General features: G+C 44.6%; 1 pseudogene; it reads right to left on the minus strand.

Moving 5' to 3' along the window:
- Positions 1–1,442: 1,442 nt before the first annotated feature.
- On the minus strand, positions 1,443–2,555 carry LOC131252156 (uncharacterized; annotated as a pseudogene).
- Between the last annotated feature and the right edge of the window lie 23,347 nt (positions 2,556–25,902).

A 25,902-nucleotide genomic window follows, 5' to 3' on the forward strand; every position in this document is an offset into this window, starting at 1 on the left:
AGAAAAGAAAAGGAACCCTAAAAATCAGCATCCTTCGACTAGTCCAAGGCCATCTTCGACTAGTCGAGGGATCTTGCTCGACTAATCCAAGATTCCTCGATTTGAACTCCAATAATCAAAATCCTTTAATCCCATCATCCTCGACCAAGTGAAGGAAACCCTTGACCAGTCGAAGGTTGTCCTTGACCAGTCTAAGGTTATGCGGACTTCACACAGACGTGTAAATTTAAGGCGATTTCTGAAATTTTCCAACTTGGTGCGAAAGTCGGAGTTACAAAACTATAAATAGGAGTCCCTAGGATGTTCCTAGGCATCTCTAGGGTTTGAGGAGTGGAACAAATGCATGGAGAAGCCATCACCAAGACTTTTTCCTTCCTTTTTCTTATTCATTTTTATAATTTTCTTAAGAGATTTTAGTTCAATCATGTCTATGGTTAGCTAAACCTCTTAGCTAGGGCTAAGAGGTGAAGCTTGTAGCGTGATTGGGATGTTCGTTTTTATTCATGTTTTGTTGAATTCTCTTGGCTTCTAGTCTGATTATAAGGAATATTTTTAGTTTTTAATGGTTTACTGTGACAAATTACAATAGATCTGCAACAACTTTGAATATCTTTCTTTTCTGATTTGAGATTGTGAAGTTAGTAAGTCTCGTTGTTCACCATCGTCCCTTGGGCATGGTAGGATGATGAAATCCTTCCTAATCTCTACAATTCTCTTAAGATTGGTTGTGGGATTGGTAAATCCCGTTGTTTGCCTTGTCTCCTGGGCATGGTTAGATGATGTTATCACTTCCAAATCCTCACAACTCTCATTCATTGATGATTAGATTCATAAGAAGTTTTGAGATATGATAAATCTCTTCTCACTAATTGGATAAGATAGAACTCTAATTCCAGTTGTGTCTTTAAATCAAGCAAGGTAGCATCCCAAGAACCTACAAGTGGATCCTTGGAAACCCTAGTTACCACTTTTGAATTTGTTAGTTTTAATCACTTTAATCACAATTACTTGCTATACTTCTAGATTTAGGTTTTCATCTTTTTCTAGTTCTTGTTCTAGTTACCTTTAGACTATACACAAATTAGTCCATGTGAATTCGACCATGGTCTCACCGAGATTATTACTACCTCACGACCCTGAACTTGGGGTTGTGAACAGTTGCTTACGCAGCAGATGTAGGAGGAGGCAAGCTAGACCCCTTTGGTTTGGACCAAAGAATCCACTGGAATACATTTGTGTAACAACCTCCACAGGAATATGGACAGCTTCAGTGGCATTTTAATGTGCCAAACCCATTTCACCCAACCTTTTCTCTGCCTTTTTTTTTTGGGCATACAAGTATGGTCCATCTAATGGCTAGACCAGCCTGACTCTCTGACAATGGCATATTCATGACAGGGTCTAGCTGATGAATGGCCTTATGCTAATCCTTTGCTCCAACATGCAAACAAGAAGCGTATATGTGAAAAACAAATGTGCTCACACATCATGGCCCACACCAAAATTCCACAAACATTGCTGGAGAGATGTCACTACCAAAACCCATCCCTTCAGGTCCTTTGGAATGCAAGAGTCACGACACGGGAACCTTCCACCCCATTGAACATAAATGTGGGGTACGTCTAGACATGGCTGAGGTACCGGAACAGAGGCTTCTCTTTGCAATCCTCTTCTTCCTTGGATGGCACCGAATCCGGCAGTTTAACACACCTTTGGTTAAAACTATCCACCTCATGTACCGGTTCATCTTTCATGCTGTTGCACGATGTGATCACTAGAATTCCGACAGGAGCAATCAACTTCGAAAGCGACTCCCAATACATGATCTTTTTGATAGGGCCATCAGGGTGCAATCCAATTGCATTCAGGGTCCCCTTATCCATAACGAGTCGGAATTGTTTCTCCAACTTCATCTCAAGGACATCATCGACCAAAAAGTTGATACTAGTGAATCCATCATGAGTGGCAAGGTTCCGTGCAAGATCAATTGCTACTTCACTGTAATCAGTTCCAGTCAAATCCGAGAACCCTTGCTTTATGAGTTCTTGCAGAAGTAGAACATTCCCTGTTCTGATGTTAAGTACACTCCAGTTGGAAAAGTATTTGTTGACCGCTTCACCAGACTCAGATGTGGAACTCTCGTCATTAGCCAAGTTCTATGTACGACCTTGAGAAATGTCAACACACAAGTGTTTAGTCCAGCTTGCGATAACCTCCATAACATCATTCCCAAACCAAACTTCACCAGTGTGGCCATGCTCATGGAAATTTTCCAGTTCACCTGCATATGTGGTATCCCAATAGCTTTGTAAACCTAACACTTATGCTTCCATTTCAACATCTGGTTTATCGTTGTCAGAACTATAGTTGGAAGTGACATGGAAGGTGCCTATAGAGAGTGCATTTGAGGCATCCACGTGGCACTGATCATCATCCAGCGTGCTGCCGTAATCGCTCTTCATTGACCATGAGTCGTCGGAGATTAGGTTGGCAGTAGTTGGAGGCCTGGGCGGGAGGAGATCAAAGTCTTTTGGGGGCCATCGTATTCTGGCCATGGAGATCGGAGGGAGAAGGTCGGGAGCTCGAAACCCTAAGGGAGAGAGGACCTTTTCTCTGCCTTCTCCCTCTATAGAGCTCCCAAGATGATTTGACCGAGAAAGATCCCGATGATTCGAATGGCCAAAAACACTCTTCATCTTCATTTGATAAACAGAATCCCCCTTGAAATAGAAAATTGATGATTTCCTGAGGAAGATATGAGAAGATGGGAGAAGGAGGAAGGGGGCCATCCACACCAATGAAGTCATAGATCTTCATCGACTACAAAGCTGGCGGGATTGGGCTATCCAGAAGACTATCAAGGTAGCCTAGACCTATCCAATTAGTAAACCATAGATTATTGTGACCCTACCCCACGTGAGTTTACACAAGGGCATCGTACCTTGGCAAGAGGGCCCTGATGCTCTTCCGTAGGGGAGAGAGAAGGGTAGTGGCACTACCAGCATTGTTGGGATTGATATCCTAAGCATATTTAGTTCTCATGCAAGTGCTCCACAGGCTAACATTTCTACCATATTTGACAGCCCACGCCATTTTGAGTCGAAGAGCTTTTTATTACCTCTTTCAACTTTTGGATCCCTAGCCTACCTTCTCGTTTATGAGTGGAAACTTCTTTCCAATTCACCCAATGAAACTTATGCTTGCGTCCGCCCATCCCTAGAAAAAGTTAGCAAAGTGCTTCTCCAATTCCCCAATTACAGACACTGGGATCTAAACAACAGCCATGGTGTGGACTGGTATGCTCCTAAGAATGTGATGAACTAAGATAGCCTAACCTGCCTGTGAGAGAACTCTCGCCTTCTAACCAGAAATACGCGCCACCACCCGGTACACTAGAGGTTGAAACAGGGCCTTCTTCACTCTGCTTGTGCATAGGGGCACTCCCAGGTAAATGGGGCATGAGCTGGAACTGGCGATCCCAGAATACTCTCAATAGATCTGATTTTGGACAACGGAAGCTTATGGGAGCAAAGGAAGGAGCTCTTTTAAAGGTTCACTTTCTGGCCTGAAGATTCTTGATATGATTGAACAAAGGCCTTGATAGCATTCAGCGAGGCAACTCCTCCATTCAAGAACAGCAGCGTATCATCCGCATATAGCAGATGGGAGACTAGTGGGCAGCCCCTACGTAGCTTGAAAGTTTTTTTTTTAAACGAAGCGATATATTCATTGATCACAAAAATGAGCCAAGGTCAGCTTACACATTTAGGTAGGGCCGATTACAAAAAGGAAAGGGGCCTGCCTATTGTATGGACAAAAGGAACTAGTTAAAACAAAATGACTGAACTAGCTTAGGCCAGGTGAAGGGCGCCAAGGCCGACTTTGCCAACAAACAGAAGACCTTTAATAGTTGAAGGGAGTGCGTCACGAGATAGGAACGAGGTATTGGAATGGGCCTCGCTCCCGAGGTGGGCCAGCCCATCAGCTACCGAGTTTGCTTCTCTTGACGTGTGGATAATTTGAAGATGAAGAGAGCGAGAGAAGAGGGAGACTTTAGCTTTCCAGTACCAGAACAGCCAGCTGACATTGGCCAGATCCGTAAGGGCCTTCACCACCACCATGAAGTCGTTAGCGAGCAGGATCTTAGAATATCCCAGACTGTGAGCCAGCGTTAGCAAATCTAAGATGGCTTTAGACTCAGCCCTGGTGTTTGTCCCATCTTTGTAGCCATGGGCGAACCCGAAGAGGAATCTACCTGCCTCGTCTCTGCTAACTCCCCCACCACCCGAAGGCCTCAGGTTCCCCCTCGAGGAACCATCTACATTCAGCTTTATCCAGCCCGTAGGGGGCTGTACCATTTCACAATCGAGATCTTAGGCTTTCTAGGTATAGGGATATTGATGCTCCAGCAACTATACATACTGGAGACGGAATTGAGGAGGGCTCTTGAGGGCGGAAGAAAGGGACTGACACGTTGTGCCCAGGATCAGATGCGATGCACAATCTTAAGAATATCAGAAGTGGCATTGTTAAATCTGATGGTGTTCCTGGCATGCCACAATTCTTAGAAAATAAAACTGCGAATCAGGCCTTTTAACGGTAACATTGACACCCGGGCGGTATCCCACCATTGAGAAGCATGGCCTAACGTTGAGGGGAGCAAGGGCTAGGGGATCCCGTAACCCACCTGGAGGCATTCCCAAACACCTGTGACCAGCGAGCCCTTGGCAAAGTGGTGGTCCACCGACTTGCAATCGGGAAAGGAAGGCGGAGGGCAGCAGGAGCACATGGAAGCGATGCTAATACCTTTGCATTGAATATTGACGTTGACCGGGACTGCGTTATGCAGAATCTTCCAGGTAAGGAGTGAGATCTTTGGCGGGACATTGGGGTGCCAAACCCAAGCCGACCAACTAGTTTTTGGAGCTACGGGCCTGATTTGCTGCCAAGCTGAGGCAGCAGAGAGTTCTCCATTCCCCGCTGGAAGCTAGATACATCTGTCCGCTGCCTTTGACTTGCAACATCCCTCATGAGAGATGAGGTCCACAATGGCTTATGGAAGTACCTGCAAAGCCTTGTTTTTATCAATCCAACCAGCCGGACCAATCCAGTCATGAACTGTGGTTGGCAACTGAGTTTGATGAAGAAGCTGAAGATCACGCAAGGGCCCTAGGTCAAACTAATCCTTGGTCCATAAACCGATGTTACCTCTACCAATCAGCCACCTAGATTTATCCTTGAGAAGGAGAAAGGCCGCCCTGATGTTCTTCTAGATCGGTGAAGCGTTGGAGGCTGGATGGATGGCGTGTGTTGTGGCGAAATCGGAAGCGTGTTTGGCCCTCACGAACTTGCACCAACTACTACTATTACCATGGAACAAGACCTCCCAAGCAAGCTTTAGAATGCAAGCCTGCATGATCAGTTTTAACGGCCTCAGGCCCAGGCCCCCTTTAGGGAGCAAGAGGTTATGCTAGTTTCTCCAATGGCATTTTTTGTTTGGCCCATCCCATCCCCAGAAGAAGTCATCGAATCATTTTTCTGAGTTAGCTAGGACGCTGGATGGGACCTCCGAGGATGCCAAAGTGTGGATCGGTATGCTGTTGAGGACATGGGTGATGAGAGTTAGTCTGCTGGCTTGGGATAGAATTCTGCTTTGCCAAGAAGTGATATGGGACTGGATCTTTTCCACCATTACATGAAAATACATTCTCTTGGGTCTTCCTTAGAAGATGGGGACACCCAGGTAAGAGAAGGGCAGCTCTGCCCTAGAGAAACCGAGAATAGAGGCAGCCAATCTACATCTAGATTGCGGCATTGCCGAAGGAGAAATGAAGAAGCTCTTAGTAGCATTAATTTTCTGGCCAGAGCACTGGTCATATTGGTTAAGGAACTTCTTGATTTGGGTTAGGGACCTTCTGGAGCCGTTCATGAAGAGGATTGTGTCGTCTACAAATAGGAGATGGGAGATTAATGGGCAGTTGGGACGCGCCATGTAGGGTTGACAAGCCTCCGTGGCCACCAGCCGTTAGAAGCCCCTGCTCAGGCCCTCCGTTGAAAGAATAAAGAGACTTGGGGTGATAGGGTCTCCCTGCCTTAGGCCCCTCGAGGAGTTGAAAAAACCCGCCGCTTCACCATTGACCAGGACTAAGAACCAACAATTCGACTAACATCTTTCAACCATCTGGATCTATTTGTTGTGAAACCCGAACTGCTTGAGGATCGCTTTATGGTATTGCTAGTTGAGCCTATCATAGGCCTTTTCCATATACAACTTGATCAGAAGATTACCTCCCCTAACTTTTCTATTAATGTCTCTAAACATCTCTTGAATGAGTGCGCAGTTTTCGGCCATTGATCTTCCCTGCATAAACGCTACCTGATCTGTGGAGACAATTTTGGGAAGAATTGCTCCCAGTCCAACAGCAATAATTCTCAAAAAAATTTGTACAAACAATTGTAAAGACTAATTGGCCTGAAATCTAAGAAAGAGACCGGGGCACTTATCTTGGGAATAAGGCAAATCAGCGAAGCCGTGAGGGCTTTAAGGAGCTCGGACCCACTGAAGAAGTGCTTTGTAGCTAAGAGGAGGTCGTGACGGATAGTGGTCTTGCAGGCCTGGAAAAAGGCCCCAGAGAAGCTGTCTGGGCCTACCGCGCCATCAGGAGGGATTGCTTTCACCGCCTCTTCGAGCTCCTCTTGCGTGGGATCAGCTAGCAGGAAACTGTTGTCTTGGTCTAACACCGCTGAAGAAATGGGCTGCAAAAACTCCCCCAATTCTGGGTTCCCATCTGATTGTAATAGGGACCGAAAGTGGCTGACTGTTGCCTCTCTGATCTCCGCATTATTAGAAGCAAGGAGCCATTGGGATGCTTAATTTCCTGGATCAAGGATCTTCTGCTATTCCCTACCGCTATAGAGTGGAAGAACTTGGTGTTGCAGTCTCCCTCTTGTAGCCAGTGGACCCATGATTTTTTACTTCCAGTAGATCTCTTCGTATAGTTTGAGGTGGGTGAGGCCATCTCTGAGATTTTGGACCTGGAGATGAGTTTCCTGATTTGAAGAGTCATGCGCCGCTATTTCTGCCTGGATGAGCTCAGCCGTTGTAGCTTGGATTTGGTGGAAAATGTTGCCGAAGGTGACCTTGTTTCAGTGCTTGACAGCTTATTTGACGGCCTTGAGTTTGGCTATGACAATTTGGATTGGATTCCCGGTTGTAGGAGCTGTCCAGACCTCTCGAACCAGCTCTTAAAAATAGTTGTGGTAGCACCACATCCTTTGGAATCGGAAAGATTTAGGACCCTGTGGAGGAGGGGAGGGAAAATGCAGGAATAAAGGCACATGGTCAGAATTCAGCCTAGGTAGGTGATTCACTTGGAATGAAGGGAATCTTTGCTGCCAAAGACCATTGCAACAACATCTGTCAAGTCTGGCCCACACCCTGGGTTGGCCCACTTGGCTGCTACCGCATGTGAAATGGCTACCCAAGAAAAATGCATCAGCCAGCCCAGCGTTGTTCAGGCCTTCTACAAATTTAGCTACACTTCTAGCATCGAAAGCAGCGGCCCTTTGTCTTTCAAATGCGATGTAACTGCGTTAAAATCCCCACTAACTGCCCAAGGGATAGCGCACCCGGAGCTAAGCAGGGCCAGCTCATCCCACAGATTTCTTCTCAAAATTCTAGAGCATTTAGCGTAAATAAATGATAAGAGGACCTTATCTGTTGAATAGTTAAGATCCACTTCCTAGGAGAGCATTTGATCCGACAAAGCCAGCGTCCTAGTGGATAAGAAAGAGGCCCAAAAGACCCAGACTTTACCTCCTTGAGTTGCATTTGAACAGGAGCAATGATACCCGAATTTCAAACTTGTTTGGAGTCTTTTTTCATCCCTGAGCATCGGTTCTATAATGGCTACCATGAGCGGCTTATACTGCCTGATGAGCCTTTTAATCATCCTGATTGTGGGAGCATTCCCCACCCCGCATACATTCCAAATGAGGATTTTAAGCATTAAGTACCTTGGTAGAAATCTCGCCCCGCCTCTTCAACATTCTAAGCCTGCCATACCAGTTCGCATCTGATACCTTGTATGTTCTTTTTGTCCTCTGCTTGGTCTGGAATAATGCTATCCCAACAACCTTCTTTGGGCCTTGGCCGAACTCTTCACCGGGATCTTCAATTACACAGCTAGGGAATGGGGGACCACGGGGTGTGGAGAGGCTCAACCCCCACCACGTCCCTTGGATTGACTCCTCAAGGTTGTTCGCAGGAGGAGTAGAGGTAGAACATGGAGCTGGAGCTCTGTTATAGAGCTGGGGGCATGCTGGGTTGGCCACCTCTTGGGTGAATTGGTGAGCTTGCTGGCTATAATTGGGTGAGGGATAGGTGGCTTGTTGTCTGACTGGGCTTCCCTGGCGTGGCCTTGGTAGGCTATGAGTTAGCAAGTTCCCCTGGAAGTAAGGGGATATGTCAATAGCCAAACAACCCCATCAGCGGAACACTTCCGAATGCTCACTGCATTCCATGCTTCCACTTGGGAGTCGTCGAGGTCCTCTTCAAAGATGGGACCTGCTCTTAATGGGCTACAGCCTTTCGAGAGTGCTTTCCTGGGCGATGGACGGGGGAAAGGTTGGGGGCTGTGGAATGGTAAAGCCATGTGCTGAGAAGGATTTAAGGGGATTTGGCTACATGTGGGTTGGGGTAGGGCTGTGAGATTGGGTTGGGGTTGTGACTGATGTTGCGAGATGTTCTCGGGTTGAAGGTTAGGTGGGCTAAGGCTTGGCACCGATTGGAGGGCCCGATCAGAAGGACCTAGGTTGGACGAGGGAAGGAGAGCAGGTGAGGGGTCTCGGACATTTGTAGGGCATGGTGGTGGTGATGGCAGGAGGTTGGGACCTGAGGAGGGATTCTTGTGTTGAGGGGCCTAGTGGGGAAACGTTTGCTCAACTCATCTTCTGGTAGAGACCTGATGGAGAGGAGGGGACATATGGGGGGTTACAGGAGTGTTGATACTCTCTTTAGCTTCAATGTAAGGCTAGATAGTGAACATCTTACCTGCGACTTGTAGGCCTTTAGGGAAGAGAATATCTATCCCTGGCTGGACAAATACTCTAATTCGAACTACCTCTTGATGGAGACCCTATAGGGCGTTTCTGTCGATTTCAGCCACCTCTCCGAATGTCCTTCCCAAATCACTGAATACTGACTCCAGCCATGCGTGGGCTGGGATACCAAGTAGCCTAATCCATCTGCTTTAGGACTGGGGGATGGAATTTGGGGACCATGGTTCAGGGTTGATAAGTACCATCTTCCTGTGAAGTTTGGTATCCGAGAAGAATGAAATGAGCCCTATACGCTCAGAGAAACAGAACATAAACAAGTTCTTAATGATCATTGATATAGCCACTCCTCCTAGGCTGTAGCCGACATAGTTCAGTTCTTGATTGAGATTGGGGATTTGAATCGCTGAATCCTCATCTTGGGCCACCACTACTAATTTCAATTCTTGCATATTGCAGTTTACGCTGTGATTGTCCACTGTAACTAGCCAGTTGGCTTTAGCAATCTGACAAACACCTAGTCTGACCTCATTGGGCTGCATCCTTTGCTGTAGAGGAAGGCTGGAGGAGTCATCGTGTATGACTATACATGTTTGGATGACACTAGGTGACCTTTGCGGGTGCGCTGGGGTCATTGTGGCATTTCTACGAGCATAGGATGGGCTAGTTTATATTGTTGCTCTCACCACCTCGTTATACGATCTTTCATCCCTTTAAGAAACCCTCAGTGGTGGAGCTGCAGTTGTAGGTTGACCAGCCGGGGGTCGAATTGAAGAGTCAATGATTTGTGATTTTGCCTTTTGGACTGTAATGATTCTTCCATCCACCCTTTTTCCATCTAGGATGTCCACGGCCGCCTTCGCCTCAGCTTCATACAAAAATCTAATGAATCCATATCCTCTAAATCTTCTTAGACCCGGATTAGAGGGGATGAATGCATCTATGATTTTACCATTCCTACCATAAATCCTATGAAGATCCTCCGCTGTAGTGTCGTAAGTGATGTTCCCCACGAAGAGCGTGTGGAGGGTATTTCGGGACCTTTGTGGCACACCTCCTTTTAGGCATCTTCCTCCTCCTCCATCTCTCTAATTCATCCTCTCTTGGTTTTAAAGTCGTTGATTCCGTAACCATCAATTTAACCCCTCGGCTAAGGACTTCCGCAACAATAATAAACAAGCTAGGGGATAGGGGGTCACCCTACCTCAGCCCTCTCAAAGATTTGAAGAAACCAGAAGCCTCTTCAGTAACTAGGATGGAGAACTGGCAATTGGCTCAACATTTTTCAACCAGATGGATCCAAGAATGGTTAAAGTCGAAACCCTCCAACACTTTCTTTAGGAAGTCCCAATTGACTCGGTCGTATGCTTTTTCCATGTCGAGTTTCAGCACGATATTACGTCTACGAACTTTTATGTTAATATTTTTAATAGTTTCCTGGGCTAGTGCAATATTCTTTACTATATTCGGGCCATGAATGAAGGCTCCTTACTCAGGAGAGATCAGAGAAGGTAGAAAGGGGGTCAGCCTCACCACTATAATCACGTAAAATTTTTGTATAAACAGTTACACAAGCTGATGGGCCGAAAATCGGTGAGCCTCTTTGGGACTGGGGATTTTAGGATAAGACAGATTAGAGACCAATAACAGCCTTAGGAAATTCCCTGCCCTCAAAGAGGTGTACCACTGCCTTGTGAATGTCCTGGTCAAAAATATCCCAACAACCCACGAAGAATGCACCTAAGAAATCGTCAAGGCCTACAGCACCATTGATGGGGAGGGAGGGAATTGCCTGATGCACTTCTTGTTGGGAAGGAGGACACATCAGTTGAGCATTATCTGAAGGTGTGATGATTCGTGGGATAGTTGAGAGAAGGGATTGTGAGAGTGGGGAGGGCGACCGATCTTCAACCTTGAAGATGCCCTGGAAATACTTAACCACCTCAGATTTAATATCTGTAGGCTCAACAATATTGACTCTGGATTCCAATTAAATAGCCCTAATTTTCCTTTTTTCCTTTGCTTATATTTTGTTGAGGTTTGAAAGAACTTAGTGTTCCTATCACCCACACTTAGCCAATTATTTCTGGACCTTTTCTTCTAGAGGATTTTGGCCATGAGTTCAACCTTGGACAACTTCTATTTTTCCGCGACATATTCCTGTTGAATACTTGTATATTGCTCAAACTCGCCTGAGATTTGTTGTAATCTGCTGTCTACCTCTTCTGGCTCAAGTTCGACTTGTTTCACCTGCTTAAAAACATCACCAAAAACCTACTTATTCCATAATTTCAGAGCTGATTTAACCTTCCTAAGCTTTAGTTGCACGTTCAGCAGAGGCCAAGGAGAGACCTTGCCCTCCTAAGCGACTCTAACCACTTGTAAAAATGATTCGTGCTGCATCCACATTCTTTAAAATCTGAATGGCTCAGCAATGGAGCTATTGAACTGATTTGGAAACTGGAGAATAAGAGGCGCATGGTCTGAGGAAGCTGTGGGCAGGTGCTCGACTTGGAAATGCGGGAAGGTGCTCACCTAGTCAACATTCAACAACACTTTATCCAGCCTAGCCCAGACTCTCGCGTTACCCGATTGACTGTTACACCAAGTAAATTGATTACCTGTAAAACCCACACCAATCAGCCTGGCTGTGTGGATCACTTCCCCAAATTTGTCAATGCTAGCTTGATTAAAGATCCTGCCGCTTCTTCTTTTAAAGGCTTCAATCACTACATTGAAGTAGCCACACAAGGCCCAAGGGCCAGCCGATTATCTGGACAAAGGAGACATATCCTCCCAAAGCTCCCTTCTTAAATACCCGTTGCATTTAGAATACACTATAGACACCTGAATAAGAGTCTGAAAATTTCGCAAAGAGACTGAGAGAGACAACATTTGGTTAAAGTAGACAAAACTGATAAACAGAGGGGGCTGTTGTAAAATACCCATATCTTTCCTCCCAATTCTCCATTGGAGAGAGAGGAGTGGAACCTGAATTTCAGACCTATAGCCACCCTTTTACCTTTTCTAAGCATTAGTTCTAGGATGGCTACAAACCATGGGTTGTGCTTAGAATAAAGTCTTTTCAGAGTTGTAATGGTTGGTCTATTACCAACTCCTTGGGTGTTCTAGATTAGGAAGTTACCCATCGGTCACGCATCCATAGTTCACGACCCTTCTGTTTAGTCTTCAAAGCCTCTACCCCCAATTTCCTCCTGAAATAGTCCTTGGCTTATTTCCATGGGGAGGAGGACATCTTATTTTCCTGTAGGTCCTTTTCATGGGCTTGCCTTGCTGGTCTTTATGGAAACTTGGCTTGGGGGAAGTTGTGACTATAACTTCTGTTTGGGTTTGTGGCTGGATGATAAGGGGTTCACTGATACTTGGCTGAATTAATACCTTCTGCATGGAAGATTCTGTAACTGTGTTGCTATTCACATCTCTAACAACTATGTTGTTCCCTTCCTTGTCTTTCCCATTGGATATTATTGCACAGAATAAAGGGGAGAGATCCACTTCTAGGCCGACCACGGGATCATCTCTTCCCTTGTCTAATGAACTAGGAACCATAGGGGATCTTGTTTCTAAGGAATTTGGGATCATGGATGATGGGGAGTTCCATGGCGAAGATTCTTCCCTGTCTTCGCTACATTCTAACCACCTCATGGGGGAACATCCGACCGATTTAGATTTAAGTTGGGGTATAATTCCAAACTCTCACTCAATTGGTTTACAAACTCTCTTATCTAGCTTGCCGAGAGATGCCTGCAGAGGAGATGAAACATGGGATGATATGGATTCACCCTGGCATTGAGCCGTGTGGGCACATGACTGGTGGCGAATATCCACTATCCTTGGATCCTGCAACTGAGGTTGGAGGGGCAGTTGGTCAGATGAGGGAATGCCTCCATTAATTAGGCCTAGCAAAAATCTAGTTCTACAATTCGACTGCATTACACCTGACCGTAAGAGGTCCCTCATTAGGAGTCAATTGAGCCTCGCTTTAAGCTTGTGGGCGGTAGTCCTCTACTCTATCAACAGTCTCAAAAACTCCAAGAGCTCCCTCGGGATGGGAGTGAGGTTGATGTAGGTTTGATACGTTCTCGACAACCAACTGCTCAATGTTCACATTCTCTAAATCCAGCATCGCTTCGACATTAACACAAACACCTGGGGGGTTAATCGATCGAGGGGAGTTTGGGCGTTGAGGATTTCCCACGTTCAAATCAACCAACTACTCGATGATCTCATATCTTGCATCCAGCCTCAATTTAGCATTTTCACGAACACTTGGGGGTTATCCAATCGAGAACTTAGTTTGTTTCTGTCTTCATGAAAGCATCTTGCCATCCATTCCTTTGCGCTTTCATTTACTCCTTGGATGTGACTGAATGAATTCTGATCAAGGAGCGACTGATCGGTGAGCATGGCTCTTTTTCTGCATGAACGGGGAAGACTTCATCCAAAATAACAAGCTTCAAAGCTTTCTGAAGATCGGCACCCGGTCGGAGAATCACTTTGATCCGCGCATACACCTGGAAAATCCCATATCTGTTACTCGTGTCTATCTGGACTACCTTCTCAAAGAAATTCTCAAGGTCCACAATAACCGATTCTAACCAAGCATGGGCCGGGATGCCGAATAGGCAGATCCAGATCCCCTTCTCACCTCGCGCTGTGTTTGGTGACCAAGGGTAGACAACCTCTAGGCCCATTAGTTTAGGTAGGGTGGAGTCTCCCATGAAATCAAGGAGTTCAACCTTCATTTTCATGACTATTAGGAATAGATTTTGGGTTAGTCTTGTGATATAAATGGCTGATGATGCAAACTTCGATGCCTTAATTGCCTCCGTTATCTGAAGAACAAAGGTGTGAGGATCCGAGATGACCGCCACCAGCCCTAGCTATAAATCTCCTAGTTTCATTTCTACAGTAGCCTTATCTGCAACTGTGGATGACTCTATCACTTCCTTGAATATTCCTGCGAAAATGTATACCATAATGGCACCCTGATATGTGGAGCTAGGGCCCCTATTTGCAACCACTTCTGCAAAAGAGCAAGAATTGACTCTTTTAGGTTCCCTGGCTTGATGCGAAGGGCGTGTTGGGCTTATGTTCTTTTGAGATCTCGGCTTTGCCTTGCAAATGGTTACCACTCTACCATCGATTTTCTTCCCATTCAACTTCTCCATGGTGATTCTTGCATCATTTTCATATAAAAAGCATACGAATGCAAAGCCCCTTAGTTTTCACATGTTTGGGAAACAAGGGATGAATGCATCCTGCACTTTGCCATACCTAGGTCGTAACGAGTTCTTCATGAGAGCAGTCAAAGGGGAGGTTTCCAACAAAAACACTATAATCTCTGCCTTCCCCTATTTGATTTGGGGCAATGTTAGTACCCGATCTCCTGAGGGAACGACTTCTCCGATACTCCCATTACCTGGAGTGTCTGCTCCTAGATGGAGCTCTGTCCCTCCGGCGGGACATTCCTCTTGCCTTGCAGTTCAACCCAAGAGCATCAAGTTTGACAGGAAGCATATTGCACACTGAGTAAACTCTCTGGGGTCTAATGACTCATATAAAGAACCTTACTACTAAGGACCTGAATTTCCTAAAGCCTGGATGTATTGCTTTCAATACAAGACCACCCTCCACTTCAAATGTATTATGTTGATGAGCTATTGATGTCCTTGGGGGGGGGGGGGGGTGAGAATAGGATAATATCCAATTCTTTGAGGTAATGCAGAATGAACAAACAAATAATCTCAATTACACAAAGAATTGAAACCTTGATTTCAAATAATTTGTAAGACAACCTTCACCTAGAATTTTAGGCCGGACAACATTATTTCACGACGTATTTGAAATCAAACTTTTAAAAAAGAATGAGACAAATAATCAAATAAAGCAATCACAACCATTCATGTACTTACATATTCGCTTGAACTTCTCTTTGAGATCAGTCATTTGCTCGCTATTCGTCACTTTAAAGTAGTAGTTCGGGCGAGGGAAGATGTCATGTTGATTACTGTTCACTGATGAACTTGGCTAAGACAAGTGAAATTGGCAATGGGGAATGGAAGGAGGTGAGATGAAAGAACCCTCAAGCTGAATGCAGAGTCTTCATTGGAAACCTTCCTTTTATGGCATCCATTGAGGATATCAGAACTAGATTCGGGCAGTTTGGTGCTCTGGCCAACATCTTCATTCCTTCCTTCCCAACCTCTGGGAGGAGTAACGGTTTTGGTTTCGTTACATATAAGCGAAGAGAGGATGCGAATACGGCGATTCAGTTCCTCAATGGCAAATTCCTGGGGCACCAGAGAATGACTGTCAGCACTACTATCAATTGTCCCTCCAATGGACCACCAGATAGCGATGGAGGGTGTTGGATCTGATGCAAGCAGCTAAGGTACCCCCTAATCCGCCCCCTCCCTCTCTCCCCCCCTCGACTACCAGGAACCAACCTAAGCCGATAATGGCTATCCTTAATCGAGCAAGTATAAACGGAATCACCCACCATTCATACACAAAAGCAATTTCACTACTGCCCCCTTTGATGCTGACATGCCACAATGTTATTGTTCCCAAATAGATTTTAGATAAAGGAAGAGTAGAGTTTACTTACACTCTGATCGGGGAATCCCTCAGTGCAGCTACGAGCCCTCAATCCCTGTGTGAAGGGTTATCTGGATCCTAATTTAAGATGTCCCAAGTTGAGATCTACCAGCTAACTGATAGAGCTTATGCCCTAAAATTCTTCTCCAGGGAAGCGGTCGTAGCTGTGTCCCGTGACAAAGTCCTCCACAGTAAACTCGGGTTGGTTAACGTCAGAACATGGGGCCTAGCGATACAGGTTCTGAGAAGAAGTGTTTGGATACGGTTGGATGGAATCCTGCTTCATGCTTAGTGTGAGAAAACTATTGGGCAGATTGTTAAAAAGTGGTTCAAAGGCCCGAATAAGTGGTTCACTAGAGTTAGAATTTTACCATCTCATGAATTCAACTTGTGCACAATCTTAAACATCATGGTGGAAGGGAGGCCCTATCAAGTCTGAGTGTTTGTAGATTCTCAACAGGTTAATGAGAGATGTACTGAAGATCAGGAGGAAGGCACGAGGCAATGCGTCCTCAGAGCATTTGGGAACCATCACAGGAATGACCTTAACGAAAGGGATCGGGACCAATCTAGCTAGGAACTCGGCAAATGGAATGGGGTTGCAGGCCCACCACCTATTAGAGTGATGGCCTCTCTGAGCCAACCCAACTCTGGGACTAATCAAGTTATGCAAAATGAGTCTGCGACCCAATCCGATCGCCCGGATGCTAACTCTGTCTCTGTCAGTCATGCCTAAGTCCAATTTTCATCCCTGCCTCCACAGGATCTTGTCCAAGGTGCCAAAGATGCTTCCACATAGATAATCAGGAGACCTCTCTGCTCACCCGATCATCAGACCCTGCAAATTTACAAATCCCATTGCACCCAACCTTAGCTATCCTTCCCCAAACTCCCCTAGCAAACTTGCAGCTCCCCTTTAGCCACGGGTTTAACTCCCCTCCCCATCAGGCATTTGTCCTAGCATTCCCTTCTGAACCCCTCAGATCCACCAACCCTTTCATTTTCTCCCCTCAACCCACCACTACTCAGTTCCCTCTCAATCCTACTTCAGACATCCCCCAGTTTCATATTGACAGCAACGTCAGGTACGATTGGCAGGGCTGGTTGTCAGGAGTCCATCAACTATTAAGGGAGGGTTTGGTGTTATAGAATTCTAAAGCCCCTCTTATCATCCTGTCAAGCCCTGTCCTATTTAACAATGACAAAATTTTGACCATCAGAAATAGAGAGAATCAGGTAGAGCTTTCTACAGTTCGCATGGAGCTGATGGTGCTGGCTACAAATAATTATCAGCTGTTCAGCAGAAATCAGGGCTTAACTGTAGCCTCTGTTGTTACACCCACTCAGGTCTCAGCTAACAGAACATTTTTTCAAGTAGTGGATCGGCCTGTCTCAGTAGCACAACAGCCTTCCAACACTGTCCCTTCTTTTGATGTTAGAGGTATAGAACTCTGGGTCGACATTGATGTAGGGGCTATTTCTGAAGAATCCACTGAATCAGACCAATCCGAACCAGACAATAAGGGGGAAATGATCCCGAATATCTCAGTAGCGATTACAAAAGGAAAGGCAGCCCAGTTACATCCTTAATCAAAAGGAAAAGTCAAAGGCTAAGAAGTATCCGTAGAAAGGCTGAGAGGAATGGATGAGTTTCAGATGTTTAACATTCTTTCTTGGAATGTGAGAGGTGTGGGTAATGCGCAAACTACCCGACACCTGTGGTAGTTGATCAAAAAGCATAAGGTTGCAGTTCTAATCCTCCAAGAGCCGATGCTTAGAGAAAGTAAGAGGGTTTACTTGGCAACAAAGCTGGGGTTTGATTTTCATGTTATGGAAGACGCCATGGCTGGTAGAATTTGGATTCTATCCAACCATGGTATCCAGATTCAAACAGTTAGGGCATCTACACAGTATACTACTGTCTTGCTTTCATATGGGAGCTTGCCTCCTCTTTTGGTGTCGGCCATTTATGTAAGTTGTGATAAGGACCAGAGAAAGATGTTGTTTGATGAGATCAGAGCTACTTCTAGGTTGGCCAGCGGCCTGTGGTTGGCTTGTGGGGACTTCAACTCCACAATCAGCATTGAGGAGAGACTAGGTGGCACTCCTTTCACATCGTCGATGGGTGACTTCCAGGAGGCTAGTAATGACTCCAGTTTGATTGATGCAAGATTTGTTGGATCTACCTTCACTTGGTGCAATAACAGATCAAGCAGGGGGCATAGATGGGCCAGACTTGATTGGATGCTCGTTGACTCAAGGTGGGTTAAATCTCTTCCTTCATTTGTTGTCGACCACCTTATGCGGGCCTTTCCGACCATTCTCCTCTGCTGATGAGATTCACGGATGCAACAATGGATTTTCCCCACCCGTTCCGGTTCCAACGTATGTGGAGCACACATGAAGATTTCAGAAGGACAGTCAAGGAAGCTTGGGATATTAACGTGGCTGAGGCCCCCATATATGGAGTTCTGTTTAAAATGAAGCACTTGAAAAGGATCCTTAAGGAGTGGAATAAATTGTCTTTTGGCAATGTGCATAATAACGTCTAAAAAGCGGAAGAGGTGATTATGAGAGCTGAAGCAGCTCTCCTGGTTACTACGATGGAAGCAGGTATTGAAAGGTTGAATTCAGCTAAGGAGAAGCTTCAATTGGCCCAGCATTAGCAGGAACTATTTTGGAAGTAAAAATCTAGAATTAAATGACTATGTGAAGGGGATAGAAATACAAAGTTTTTTCATGAGTCTGTGATGAACAAATGCACTAGGATGATAATTAATAGCATTAAGACATTGAATGGGGAGGTGGTGGAGAAGAGCAAAAATATTGGTAAGGTAGCTGAGGAGTACTTTAAGGGCCTGTTTTCTTCACAAGCTAGGGATTTCCCTGAAGCTATCTTGACTTGCATTCTGAGGCTTGTCACAGACCAGATGAAATCTGAGCTGATGGGGTTGCTCTCAATTAAGGAAGTTAAGGCCGCTACTTCATCTATTCCCATCGATAGCGCGCCTGGGCTAGATGGGTTTGGGGGTGCTTTCTTCACTTCATGCTGGGATATTATCGGTGATTATATTTTTGCAATGGCTAAGGATTTCTTTGCAGGTGGCCCTATCCCTAGATCATTCAATTGTACTCATATCTGCCTTATTATAAAGAAAACTAATCCAGAAACCATGGCAGATTTCCGTCCCATTAGCTTATGCAAAGGCACAATGAAGATTTTCACCAAGATTATGGCATCTAGGCTGGCCTCCATCCATCCCTCCATCATCTCTGAAGAGCAAGGGGCTTTCGTGAAGGGTAGATCCATCGTGGAAAACATATCGATTGCTAGGGAATTAACCCATGAGCTGGATCGCAAAGCTTTTGGTGGTAATATGATTGTGAAGCTTGATATGGAAATGGCTTACGACTGGGTTGAATGGTTGTTCCTTGCTACAATCCTTATGAAGTTCAACTTCCACATTAGCTAGATCCAACAAGCGGAGTGGTGTTAGTTGGGCAGTTGGTTTTCGGTTCTCATTAATGGCAGGGCTTTCAGTTTCTTTCCTTCTTCCAAAGGTCTTAAGCAAGGGGATTCGCTATCTCCTTCTCTTTTCATTCTAGCAGCCGAGGTTCTTAGCCAGGGCATTCACAAATTGTTCATGTCTGGAGCCTGCCAACCATTCAAGCTCCCTATAAACTGCCCAATGCTAACCCACTTATTTTTTTTACAGATGATGCCATCTTACTTTTGAATGGCAGGAGCCGAACGTTGTGCACTCTTTTGAGGTTCATTAAAGATTATGAAATAGCATCTAGGCAAAGAGTGAACACCAATAAAACATCCTTCATCCTTCCCAAGAAAGCGTCATCAACTAAAGGCCAAAAAATCAGTAACATGACAGGGGTTCAAGTAGGCCTATCTCCCCTGTACCTATTTGGGCATTCCTCTGAAGAAAGGTAAAATCTGGGTGCCTCTCATGCTTCCATTAGTTCAGAAAATTCTAGCTAAGATTGTAGGATAAAAAGCAAGACTCCTCAACCCTGCCGCTAGAATGGTCCTTATCAAACATGTGTTGAGTAGTATCCCAATCCACGTTATGTCAGCGGTCAACATCCCCAAAAAATTGTGCAGTTTACTTCAATTAGGACTGGTAAACTTTTTTAGGGGAACGCGGAGGTCAAGATGAAGAAGCATTGGATTAGGTGGTCGAAGTAGTGTTTCCCTTTGCAGGAGGGAGGATTGGGTTTTAGAAGTATGGAGGACATCATACAAGCATTCAAGACTAAAATGAGTAGGAATTTTTTGGAGGGGCGATCTCTATGGGCGAGACTCATGTCAACTAAGTATATCATGAAGCTTATCAAGCCCACGAGCTCGAATTCGGTGGTCAACTTGACAGTTTGGAAGGATATGTAGAAGACTCCCATTTGTGATGATTCACTTTAAATGGCTTATCAGTGAGGGTTGTGTTAATTTTTGGACCCAAAACTAGAGCGGGGAAGGCCTCCTAGCAGGGTTGGTGGAAGGGCCCATCCCAAACCACCTAAGGAAGGCATTGGTGAAGGATTTTTTTCCCCAGGCAGCTACACTCTCTTTGTAGGAAATCAACAACATCCTCCCCTCAGACATCTATCTGTCATTGAGGGATAACCCAGCCCCGCTGTCCTACAGGGAGGATAATCTGGCTTGGGACCTTTCGATGTCCAGTAAATTCATGGTGAAGTCTGCTTGACAGGGGATTCGTCAGTGTAGACATAAACCTGGGTGAGCTAAATAAGCCTGAGACAAGGTTCTCCCGCCCAAAATTGGTATCTTGCTGTGGAAAATCATGCACGATGCTCTTTCGGTGGACGCTACTTCCAAAAATTAGGGGTGTGTATTGCATTGCGGTGTGAGTGTTGTAGCGGTAACCTTAGGTCTTCGACGGGTAGCAGGCTAGGCTAGCTCCCTGCAGATTCTATTCTAGTCAATCTGAAAGTGTGGTAGTCCATGACCAATGTCCATGCTATGCTGGATCATGATCCCTCATCCCAGGATCTGCATCAGCATCCCAGCATCCCTGATAACACCTCTCCTGAACCAGAGATCCACTCTTCCCTATCGCAGTAGATCAATGCTCCCCCCCCCATGCTGACCCCCATGATCACGGTAACTCGCCTGCTCAGGCCGCTGGATCCCCTATTTTCTACGTTGAGAATCTCGACCATTTGTTTTCTTTGAGTATAGTTACAAGTGAAGTTTGGGCCCAGTTTCACTGGCTATTTGATGTCCCAATAATCCCTTCTCATTCTATTCAGTAGAGAATCCTCTTCTAGTTGTCTCGAGCATCCGTATCAACTCACCTCAAGAGGTTACTCGACCTGACCCCTGCTTTCATCGTTTGGGAGCTATGGCTCAGTCATAACTCATCTTGGTTTGATGGGATCAAGATGTCGGGCCATTTGGTAGCGGGCCGGGTTTCTAGATGGTTATAGGAAATTGGAGATTCTATACTAACCGGCCCATCCTCCTCCCTCAACGACACCATGACAATTCAAGCTCTACAGATTTGCTTGACAGGGTGCTTCCCTCGGCCAAGCCTCTGGTGGTCAGGTGGTTAAGGCCCCCTTTGGGGTCGGTAAAGCTGAATTTAGACAGGTCATCTCGTGGCAACCCGGGTGAGAGCGGAGGAGGGGGAGTTTGCAGGGACTCCAGGGGCCATTTGATCTTTGCTTTTCACAGGAATTATGGCATCGCTATGAACACCTCAGGGGAGGCTCAAGCCATGCTTGACGGAATCACCCTTTGTAGTCATCTGGGCCTCTCGAATATTGTGGTTGAATCCGATTCCAAGATCGTTGTAGATGCTGCGGCCAATTCTTCTGGGCATTGCCCTTGGATTATTTGGTATAAGATGGGATCCATCCACCAGCTCAGTTGTGTCCTTAATATCTCTTTCAGCCATATCTTTCGTGAAGGAAACATGGTGGCGGATGCTTTAGCCAGAGAAGCTAGCGAAGGTCGCGGAAATTCTTTCTTTACTTCTCCTTTGGAGCTCCTTAGGCGCATTTGGGGATTCCTGGTCCTCGATAAGGTTGGCCTGGGGAATCTGAGAGCCTGAGGAGTCTAAAAATTTTGGGGCTAGACAGGATCTTGGTTTTTTTCTGCTAGACTCATATGTTTGGTCGTCCTCCTTACTTGCCCTTTCGGCGGTCTTTATTTTTCGGTTTGTTGTTCCTTGACCAGTTTTTAGGCACGTATATGATAGGTAAGGCTTCCTCCTTTTTGTCAGGGCCCGCCTAAATTGGTTGTATAGATTTCCTCTGTGAATGAAAAAGATGGTGGCATCGTTCCACCTTTTAAGGGAAAAAAAAAGTAATTACAACCAATGCACAAGGGGTTATATTAGTTCGGCGCTTTAAACCCATACCTACTCCACTCCCAAAATTACTGTCCTCATAATTTTACCTTCATTATTTCATGGTTTTCACAGCTTCACCTTAACAACCTTATATAGTTCTTGTGATTTTCATGGGCTCACCACAATAAAACCCCCTTTGTGATTTTCATGGGCTATCACAAATCAACCCACAGAGATTTTCGGACTATCTCTGAAAAACCCAAATAAAAAAATGTAATTGACAATGTATTTATCTTCAAATGATGAATCAAAGATGTAGTCAAAGTTTGAAGCAGCGACCTTCTTGTAACGCCCCGTGTTTTCAGGACCTGAGTATATGACCCGTGTCCCAAAAACACGAGTGTTAACCTTAAAGGATGGTCAAATTCGAGTGTACATTTTTTCTTTATTCTGAGTATGCAGATGAGCGTAGGATAGATAAATCAACATAAAAGAAAATTTATATTTAAATTTAGAATATACAAAAGGTTACCCATAATGACTTATACAAACAAATGTCCCAAACTTACAATTACGAAGTGAAATGATGTTACATGTAAACAAGGAAAATTATAACAAATCTAGAACTATAAAACCACGTTGCAACTCTTGACAATACAACCATGCATCTTCAACTATGGCACTCTGCTCCTCATCAGTCTGAACCTAAAGATCAATTATGCCACCTGTGCTACCTGTACGGGTATATATTTAATAGATGAGTGGCCAACTCACTGTGAATTTCTCTCAAGATTATACACCGTTGCATTAGGTAAGCATAGTTATAAAACAAAGCATATAAAATAATACATGATGCGGGTCTTATTAGATGCAAGGATGCATGTATGCAATCATCACCCTGGGGATGCTCTTCTGTACGGACAGTGGGCTCGTCACCCATGCAATCATCGACCTGGGAAAAGCATCCAGTCGGACAAATACGTACATCACGTACAATAGCAATAAATGCTGGTATGTGCCTCGGGAAAAACATCCAGTTAGGCAAATACATACATCACATACTACAGCAATAGATACTGGTCTGTGCCATGTATGAATGATTAGCCAACCCGTTATTAGTCTAATTACAACCAACTAATTTAAATAAGTTCAAAAGTCACTACGGGGGCTTATTACCAGCATAGGCCGATAACTCAAGGATAGGTCCCATAACACCATCCCCAACTTATGAAACTACCATCTTAGGATGTTTAATGGAAACTCGTCGACTAGTGGCCAATCATATTACAGTATATGGGGCTTACCATCGCATGATTGAACTATATAAAACATCGAACCCATATAGGGCAAATACCAAAGCAAAGCTACCCAAGGTGATATCAAAACAAATCACATAAGACAAATATCAAAATAAGACACATAGGGCAAGTATCAAAACCATGCGATAAAAGACCATCCTTAAAACCATTGGACACAACAACCTCCGGATGGTAGGCCCACATCCATATTCAAATTACTCTGCCATTCAATAACCACTAAGTCGAAGGTCCATTATAACCACAATCAATCGAGTTACATCCCAAGAATGGGTGTACATTTATAAGCGGGGGTTTTCCACTGATGTACCAATTTAAGTTCCATAAGCAATCCACAAATAATCTACAAGCATGAGATAATATGTAGGATAAATATTAAGCATGAAACCTAGAAATTTGATTCCAACAATTACACATGTGATTATAAGATGGAGATATCAATTATCAATTTAAATTAAAATAAAACTCTGCTTAAGCTAATGAGAAAATGGAAAGCTCAAGGGGAAGAATCATCACCTGACGTATAGGATCACCTACTAGTGTTATTAGGAGGTACGTGCGCCTTAAGAGTCGGGTCCTATCACGAATTATGAAATTGTATGGTTAAATCAAGTTCTATATACTATTTATGGTTGAGATTATAACCTAGGGTTTAGATCACTTAGGTTTAAGGTTTTACCCTAGGGTTTAGGCCTAAGCTAGATTTTTAGGTTTTGATTATGGAATTTGAACTCTATTCTGGGTGGCTATTTAGTTACGATACTATCAATGGAAATAATAAATGAATAAAATTAATCAACTGAATTGGCTATTAATTTTAGGAATATTAACAATGGCTATTATTATATTAAATTATCTAACGCAACCCACGCTGAATAATAACAGTTATTAATATTAATAATACACTTAACATTTAACCAACATGACACTAATAGTCATTTTGATGAAAATAAATAGTGTGCTCTAGTGTTAACAATAATATTTTAAGAATGACAAGGTAAAATATTAATATTTTGATCACGGTAATTTTTATGTGTATCAACTAATACCCATATGAATAATTTACTAATGGTCAATAATATCTAATTTTTAATAATCCAAAAAAAAAGGGTAATAATAGTAACCACGATAATTGAAATAAATTAAATCTGGGAAGTAAACGTGGACTCACCTTAGGATGGAGTTATCATGACTTGATTTCGAAACTCAAGCTCGACCCTGGCAAGGCCTGAATGTGGCCCAAGCATGACCTGGCCCAACTAGGGTCAGTCCCAACCGAGTTGACTCGGCACAACACCACCACCCCTACCTTCTCTCTTTCTTCTTCTCCTTTTGCTTTCTTTTTTTATCTTATTTTCTCTCTTTCATTTCTTGATGGGATTCTGACCATGCCTGGTCCGACCCAACTCAAGGTGAGTCAAGTCAACTCGACGATTACATAACCTGCCATTCCCTTTCTCTTCTCATCTCACTCTTTTCTACCCTTCTTCTTCCTCTTTTTCCATCCTATTATTTTCTATCAAATGCGTCCAGCAAATCTGGACTTGACCCAGCTAGTGGCCAGTAGTCTGACTCGGCCCTGAACCGAGTTGACTTAGTTTGGCTAGGACAGCCGTTCATCTTCTTCTCCTTCATCTTCTTTCTTCCTTCTTCCATCTCCTTTTTTTTCTTTTCCTTGCTGGACTCCCATACCAGATCTGAACACACTGGACCATGGGATAACGAGCGGAGGAACTCGGACAGATCCAAGCAAGCGGATTGGGTCTAGTTTTGGCCTGAATCGCGTTCACGATTCGGCCCGACCCGGGCTAGTGCAACAAATGTAGGTCCATCTCTCTCTCTCTCTCTCTCTTGTATCCTCCTTTCTTCTCCTTTCGACCATGGACAATGAGAGCACCAACCCAGACCTAACTCAGTCGGGTCAGTTAGTGCAGTAGCAAGAGAGAAAGGTAAGGAAGGAGAGTTGCCGTTAATGGTGGATTGCCATCAGTTGTGTCTCTCTCTAAATCGAAGCTTCTGGGTAGTGCAGATAGGTCTATTAGAGCTTAGGGACATGGGTTTTTGAGGTTTCATCGAGCTTCAGGCGGTGGGTTCGAAGGGAGGAGCTCTCGTCTTGTTTTTTCTCGGGCAGCTGCAATGACGTGGAGGAGCCGTATTGCACCCGATTCTCAGCTCTTATAGGGGGTTTTTTAGGGATTTAGGATGTGTGGCTTGGATGGTGATGGTTTACAATGGCTCTAAATACAGCCGGTTTTCTTAAATCAGCAGTTGTTTTGGTTTTGTTATAGCAATAACCCTAAACCATGGGAAAAATGGAGGGTTAGGATAATTCTAAATGAATGGCTGAGATTAAGAGGCTCCATTTCACATGGATCATCCTCCTGGCAAACAGAAATGGAAACGGTAGCTTTTTTCATTTTTAAAAATCCTGCACGTGGCTTTATTTGGGCCCAGATTGTGCACATGCATGTGTGCATGAGCGTGTACGGACGACATGGATTTGGTCAGACGAAACTACTCTATCAGATGGACGGTTTGGATTAGCTCAAGGTGGTCCACCTTGATCACGATGAACGGGTTTT

This window comes from Magnolia sinica, chromosome 7 (assembly GCF_029962835.1).
Source record: "Magnolia sinica isolate HGM2019 chromosome 7, MsV1, whole genome shotgun sequence".
Classification (NCBI taxonomy): Eukaryota; Viridiplantae; Streptophyta; class Magnoliopsida; order Magnoliales; family Magnoliaceae; genus Magnolia; species Magnolia sinica.